The sequence below is a fragment of the Cannabis sativa genome, chromosome X (assembly GCF_029168945.1).
Source record: "Cannabis sativa cultivar Pink pepper isolate KNU-18-1 chromosome X, ASM2916894v1, whole genome shotgun sequence".
NCBI classification, from domain to species: Eukaryota; Viridiplantae; Streptophyta; class Magnoliopsida; order Rosales; family Cannabaceae; genus Cannabis; species Cannabis sativa.
The window spans coordinates 31,709,249-31,717,773 of NC_083610.1; the positions used below are offsets into that span (position 1 = coordinate 31,709,249).

An 8,525-nucleotide genomic window follows, 5' to 3' on the forward strand; every position below is an offset into this window, starting at 1 on the left:
GAAAGAAGATTGTAAATTATACCTGTTACAAATTATTTACTTGACTAAGGGAGCCATCAGATCATTAGATCTGGCAAAAAGTAACCATGGCTATTTGCAATCAAGTAATAATAGGTTTTTTAAAACTTACACATAAGCTAAAAACACATACTCCTGCAACAAGGTTAGCTGGATAGTTGGATGTAGGATTTATTTAATTTTAAATAAATAATTTCGAAAAATAAATAATTAAATAAATAATTTAATTTTCGAAAAATAAAATAAAAAAAATATTTTAATTTCGGAAATAATAATTTAAATTTCGAAATAAAAAAAAATATTTAAAAATAAACCTACTTTTTGAAAAATTAGGTTTCAACCAACCTAAATATCATTTCAAAAATTTGCTAACTACTTTTAAAAATTAAATGTTATTTTAAAAATAAAAATTAAATAAAAAATTAGAAAAGATAAATAAAATATCTTTTCAGATTTTTAAATTTAATTTAAATAAATAAAATAACAAAATTTAAAAGTTAGCAAAATATCTTATATCTATTTAAAATTACATGATTATAAATATCTTATTTTAAATTTAAATATGGTCAAAATATCTAAAAAGATTTAATTAAAAAATCTTAAAAGATAAGATATTTTTAAAATATCTTAAAAGATAAGATATTTTTAAATATCTTAAAAGATATTATAAATATCTCAAAAGATATTATAAATATCTCAAAAGATATTATAAATATCTTAAAAAATCTGACCTTAAATTTAAAAAAAAATATAATCAAATTAAAAATAAGATAGATTTTTAAGCAAAAAGATAAATACTAATTCTATTCAAATTCAAATTACACTAATATCTTGAATTAAATTAAAAAAAAATTAAATTAATTCAAAATGATAATTAGAATTGAATTAGGAATAGTAATAGTATATATACAAAACCATACAAAAAATTAGAAGCTAATTCCATGAAAAAGTATGAAAAATTGAAGAAAAAGGGAAAAATTCGAAACTGTACGGACAGTTCTCATGATCGTGTGAAACTATCAAGACAAATTTCCCGATTTTGTCAAATCTTCAAAAAATCATAACTAATTCAAATAAAATCCAAATTGAGTTCTGTAAAAGGCTAACTTGCTTAATTTTTTCCATACTATCCAATAAAAATAATTCCAGAAACTAAATCACAATTATTTTTCACGAAAATTTCACAAACATCAATCAATAATCAAATAACACTCAATACAACATGATACCATCCAAAGAACATACAAACAATCGTTTTAAAGTCCAAATTTCTTGCAAGTAAATCAATTACCATGGCTCTGAGGCCAGTTGTTGGAATTTATTTTACCAGGATCTTAGATCTACTCACAAGTATGTTTATTAACATCCTAAATATGAACTTTCTAAAACGATGAAATAAACACATATAACGTTCAAGAAACCTTACATTGGGTGCAGCGGAATAATAATGACTCCTTCCGTTCAGATATCTAGCCCTTGATTCCTTTCTGTAGCAGAGCATTATCAATATCTGAACCTGGATCTCTTTCTCTGAATCTTTGATGCTGAAACTCCTTTGCTAATGAGTTTTATGCCCTAAATAAAACTCATTTCAATATAATCAGATTTGCTTATTAATATAGATCAGAAATAACATTTAATGTTGCATGGTTCACATGATTTATTTCATGATTATATGTACATAATGTATAAATTCATCTGAAACCCTTTTCACATACTTGATCCTGTTTATTGTGCCGTCAACACATTGGAAAGTAAACATGACTATGTGAATAAAGTTTCCTAGATTTATCAGACACAGGGTTTTACTGATATGATAATCTACAACAGAGTTTACTTGCATTTGGAGAAGTGCTATGTTCTTTCCAGAGCATTGGTTAAAGTAAAGCTCAGGTTGGATGCATGGAGTATGCATCGGAAGGGACCGATATTGAACTTTGACTTAGATTTAATTAAACTTACCGTAAAATCTATTCAAGTCAATATCGCCTAGTTGATCCTAGATCAAATGATCTTAATCCTGTTATGATTAGGCTCAATCTTGAAAGGCTATTCGTGTTCCTTGAATTGTTAGTTAAGCCTACCTTTTGGTCAGGGTGATACGTACTTTTTGGGAACACGGTAGTGCAATTGAGTGGGAGCGCTATCATAAACATGGAATCTATAGCTTCTATCTGGTGAATAGTAAGCAAAGGATGATCTCCTTCGAGCTTGACCAAACGAACATAAATGGTGGAGTACTCATTTCACATAAGCTGAAATATCATTTATACGGGGTCAAGTGTTTTAAGGAATAAATACATTGTAGGGTGTAACGGTAATTTAATCCCTTTACAGTGTAGATCATTCATATAGAGGATCATTGATCACATTAGGATTATAACAATGGATAACTAATGATGTGTCTATATGGTGGAACATATAGAGCATTCTATATAACTGAGAGTGCAATTCTAAGTTCTATGCGTGGATTCAACGAAGAATTAATAAGTTAGTGAATTTTAGTGCTAAATTCTTGATCTACTTATTGGAAGCTCGGTTATATAGACCCATGGTCCCCCCACTAGTTGAGATAATATTGCTTGTAAGACTCATGTAATTGGTTTTGATTAATCAATTATAATTCACGAATTAGACTATGTCTATTTGTGAAATTTTCACTAAGTAAGGGAGAAATTGTAAAGAAAGAGTTTATAGGGGCATATTTGTTAATTATGATACTTTGTATGATTCAATTAATAAATATGATAAATGACAATATTATTTAATAATTATTTATAGTTATTAAATAGTTAGAATTGGTATTTAAATGTTTGAATTAGGAAATTGGCATTTTTGAGAAAATCAAATACAAAAGGTGGTAAAATTGCAAAATTGCAAAGCCCAAGGCCCAATCCATTAAAGGCATGGCCGGCCACCTATTGTAGCATTTTAAATTGATTTTTTCATTATTTTAATGCCATATAATTCAAATCTAACCCTAGTGGAATGCTATAAATAGATAGTGAAGGCTTCAGAAAAATAACACTTTTCTTCTGACTTTTTCTATTCAGAAAAACTGAGCCTTCTCTCTCCCTATCTTTAGCTGACCACTCTCTCTCTTCTTCCTTGATAATTTCGAAATCCTTAGTGTATGAGTAGTGCCCACACACATCAAGTGATACCTCAATCATAGTGAGGAAGATCGTGAAGAAAGATCATTAGCAAAGGAGTTTCAGCATCAAAGATTCAGAGAAAGAGATCCAGGTTCAGATATTGATAATGCTCTGCTACAGAAAGGAATCAAGGGCTAGATATCTGAACGGAAGGAGTCATTATTATTCCGCTGCACCCAATGTAAGGTTTCTTGAACTTTATATGTGTTTATTTCATCGTTTTAGAAAGTTCATATTTAGGATGTTAATAAACATACTTGTGAGTAGATCTAAGATCCTGGTAAAATAAATTCCAACATTCTCTACTCCCAAAACTAGTCAACAAAATGGAGTTGTTGAGAGGAGGAATCAAACATTGCAGGAGATGGCAAGAGTGATGTTAAATAGCAAGAAGTTGACAAAGCGATTATGGGCGGAAGCTATTAACACAGCTTGCTATATAATAAAGAGAGTGTTTATTCGTCCAGGTACCTCAAAAACATCTTATGAAATATGGAAAGGTAAACGTCCCAATGTAAGTCATTTTCATGTTTTTGGATGTGTTTGTTATGTTTCTAGAGATCGTGAGCATATTGGTAAATTTGATGCTAAAAGTGATGTTGGTGTTTTTATTGGATATTCCTTAAACAATAGAGCTTATCATGTTTACAACATGAGAACTCAAACTATTTTGGAATCAGCTAATGTGGTTGTTGATGATTTTAAAGATTTTTCAAAATTTTGCACAGAAGTCGAGATAGATAGCTTTATGGATACTCCACCAGAAGCAGCAAAAGTAGATTCTGATGCAGAAGAACTCAATTCTGACAATGGAAATGACGAATCTGGTGCTGCAACTGGGACTAGAGAACCAAAACCGCCTATCTCGACTCATCCAAACATCATCACTGATTCTATCCAGAAGGAACCAAGCACTAGAGTTAAACTGAATCATCCAAAAGATCTCATTCTTTGAAATCCTAAAGAAAGCATGGTAACCCGAAGAAGGTATGTTAATTTGATTAGCTTTCTTTGTTTTTTCTCTCAATATGAACCGGAAAATGTGAAGGAAGCCATAACTTTTGAAGAATGGCTCAATGCAATGCAAGATGAACTCAACCAATTTGTTCGCAACAAGGTTTGGATTTTGGTTCGAAGACCAAAAGGTATCAATGTGATTGGAACAAAGTGGATCTTTAAAAATAAAAGTGATGAGTTCGGTACAATTGTGAGAAACAAGGCTCCATTGGTGGCACAAGGGTACACACAGGTAGAAGGTATTGATTTTGATGAAACTTTTGCTCCTGTTGCAAGATTAGAATCAATTTGTTTACTCTTGTGTATTGCTTGTATTCTTGACATTAAATTGTTCCAAATGGATGTAAAATCTGCATTCTTGAATGGTATTTTTGTAACGTCCCCGCTTCAAGCCTCCATTGGGCCCTTACACCCACGGAATGAATGGCTCTTATACACGAGTACGCCACTCTGGCTGCTTCCTGGATTGATGACTGGCCCTACAGACCAACACAAGTGTTTCCAGCGTGCTTTGTCCTCACTCGCACGCTTCCTGGGAAAACTTCCCAAGAGGTCACCCATCCTTAAATTACTCCAGGCCAAGCACGCTTAACTATGGAGTTCTTTCGTGATGGGCTACCGAAAAACAAGATGCACCTTGTTGACATAGGTAGTACCAATCAATCCATTTAAGCTCTCTTCAACTGTGTAGTCCCATACCTACACAGTTTCAGAATCATCCCACTTGACCTTCCCCAGGCGGTGTGGGATTGCACAGCTTACCCGGTATTTCCCCTTACGGATTACGGGACTACTGACTGTCACAATTCACAATCTATTCTTCTATTATAACCTTAATGATTAGATTTCACCCTTAACCAAAATTCAACTTAATTATTTCTAATAAAAGAGTAGAGCTTAAAATTATCTATCCATTAACACTTAAAAAAACAAACTTAAGAACGTACCAATAGTTATATATGTCTAATTTATTAAACCTGAAACATACACTCTCGTTAGAAATACTAATATAACAACTAAATTCTTTTTTTTTTCCTAACATACTCTATTCCAATCTGCTTATAACACAATTCCTTTTGAAAAACACTCTTCTTATGCTCCTTATTTATGAAAATAAGTACAACTTATCAAAAATAAACTTAAATTACGTAATATAGCAATACCTTGAATTTTTTTTTTTCCAAAAATATGTCATAGATCGAATCCTACCCATAAAATTTTAAGACATATTCTTCTAAACACAAAGAAAACTTCTAGTTACACTAAAGATGTAACGCAACATAAAATATGTAAGACTAACATGAACAGATTAACTAAAACTTACAAGATGCTGAGTCGAGCTCGTCTTGTGGCAATGAACTTTACATGTTAGGGTCAACCACATCCTTTAGGACCGTATTGCTCTGATACCATATTGTAACGTCCCGATTTCCCGAGACGTCACACTAGCTAGTCCGTTTAAAACCATTTAAGATAAAGACAATAAAAGACTTCTTTAATGAAAAATAACTAAGCATGAGATCTCATTATTTTTAAAACAAAACATTTATTTATTCATAACCTTAAAATATAAAGCTTTACAAAAACTATTTGAATCATAATCTTTAACGAAATATTTTTAAACCAAAACATCGTGACAATCCCCTAACATGTAATCCACGCCTCGAGCTCGCCATCCTCACTGTTTAGTTTTGTCTTTGCCTGCACACAGAGTACCCGTGAGCTAACGCCCAGTAAGAAGAGCTATGTAGGACATAACCCCCCAACCAGATAACATAGTCATAAGTATAACAATATCACAACATCAAATCAATTCATACCATACTTGCATACATATACCAACATATCATATCACATACTATTCTCATATACAATATAACATCATATCACAATGTAATCTTAATGCATGCTATACTCACACATATAACACATAGTATTTTATCACACATTGTCCTCACATACGATAATCTACTCCCACTCATGTTGATCAGACATGAAGTGTAACTTGCCCTGCCTTATGCTGTTCTCACACTCGGCATCCAATAGGGCAATCCCTTTTCACAAGTTGTACTCACCCATGAAAGGATAACCTGCAAGTAAACCCATACAAGCAGCCAAAAATATATCCTGCAGTGCTACGCTCACACCAGCAGCAGAAAACCTATCCAATAAGTGCTATCCTCACACAAACAGTCAAAAGCCTTATCACTATCACACACTAATAACATTAGCATAAAACAACAATCTACCATAGAATAAAACATGTAAATACAAACCCATAATACAGTTGTATGTTTCAACATACACCCTGTGCACAGATGTCCACTCTTCTTACCTCAGTTGTTAAGAACACCTTCTTGCTACTCCAAGCACCTCAATAAATTTTCTTGTTGAGGACAAGATCCTCAAATCCCACTGCTTAAGACTTGTTATCTCGTCACTACTACCTATAACAACACATGGTTCAAGGCCCTAACATTAAAATTCGTACTCTTACAGTACAGCAGAAAGATCACTATTTTTGACCAACAAATATACTAATTCAGTGAAAGTTGTCTTCATAAAAATTATAGAAAATTTCATTATATTTCCAATGATATAAAGATCATTAAAAATGGATTAAAACTGAGGGAGTTATGATTGTTTTACTGAAACTATTTCTGAGAAAGAATATGGAGTAACGAATTACACAACTTAGCAAAAATACAAACTTTTGACATTGAATGGTTCAGAACTAGAAGATAACATCTTCATCAACGTTTTAGGAAATTAAATTCCCTTTCCAATGATATCAAAATCTTTGAAATTGGAATTATATTCAAAGAGATATTACAATTTTACCAAAACAGTTTTGCAAGAACAAGATTCAAGAAACGAATCACATGATATTGAATAAAACTAACTTTTTCACATAGTATGACTTCGAATTAACAAAAAGTTTCTTCATAAAACTTATGGGAAATCGAATAAGCTTTCCAACGATATAAAAATCTCTGAAAACGGATCAATATCAAGAGAGATATCATCACTTTACTGAAACTTGTTTTTCTGAAATATCATCAAGAAAATATTTCATACCTCTTCACATATTTCTATTCGATGTCTCAAGCCCGCAAGCCTTGATTATAAATCCAAAACTTTAAGAATGAAGGTAGAAAATAAGAAGAATTGTGGAAGGTTTGAGAGGAGCAAACATGAAGAAGAATGAGGCTTTGACTAATTGGTTTGGAGAGGAAAAATAAAACTATGATAGTTTAGGGTTTGATAAAAAGATTATGAGATATCGTATTCTGATAGGTTTAGGTTAACTAAAAATAATAATATATAATAAAATGCTAAAATATTATTAAATCAACAAATATCTAAATTTTTAAATTTTAAAAGTAAGCCCTTTATTTCGTAACTTTAGGCTCAGTTTTCACCTAGAAAAATTCCGAATTATGATATAACTATTTCTACAAAATTTATAGATCTTTGAATTATCTTTCCAACGCCACTGGAATCACCTCAATCGGAGCTCTAAAACTCTAGATATGATCATTTTAGTAAAACAGTTTTTAATCCTTCGAATTTATCAAAACCTACGAATTTTTGTGACATTAATTCCATTATAATGTTATTTAATGCACTTCATACAATAGATTAAACCCACTAAATAATCTATAAAACTCTAATAGACTTTCATATTGGGCTTTAATTGAGTAATTATCCTAATTCGTAAAAACACCATAATTTTACCTTGACACTTACTATAATTTCAACTATGTTTAGAAATCTATCAATACTATTCTAAGCAATAGTCTCTATTCACTATTAGTAGAAATAAATGAATATTTATTCTCACACAAATTGTATAACAAATAAAATTTAAAATATATGTATATTTTTACCGGGTATTACATTCTACCCTCCTTAAAGAAATTTCGTCCTCGAAATTTAACTACCAAATACACGAGGGACTTCATGTTTGTCACCACTTATTACATGACCTCCTTATCTACCTTATGGACCCAACAAATATGTACTTAACTTTTATCTTATTGGTCAAACTACAACACATATAACATATACAGCCTAATTTAAGTATTGTGATTCCTTTATATATTACTTAAATAACACACATACTCCATCACAATACTTACATATACGTGCTTTAAATACATAAATTTTGCAATAACATGCTCGCAATTTTATATAAAAAAAAAACTCTTCTCTTATGAACATCCTTATATGCCACTTGAGAACACATTATACAATACAAAAATAACAAACAACAAGGAGTAGGGTAGAAGAACTTATGCAAACTTCTCTTTAATTGTTCCCATTCTTTCATTG

General features: G+C 31.1%; 1 long non-coding RNA gene across 1 annotated transcript; it reads right to left on the minus strand.

Annotated features, from left to right (window-relative positions):
* Window positions 1-5,551: 5,551 nt before the first annotated feature.
* Window positions 5,552-8,274, minus strand: LOC133032671 (uncharacterized). The gene is made up of 3 exons (XR_009685256.1): window positions 7,269-8,274; window positions 6,526-6,637; window positions 5,552-5,891 (listed from the first exon to the last, which is right to left on the minus strand). It is a non-coding gene; the product is annotated as an uncharacterized LOC133032671 (long non-coding RNA).
* Between the last annotated feature and the right edge of the window lie 251 nt (window positions 8,275-8,525).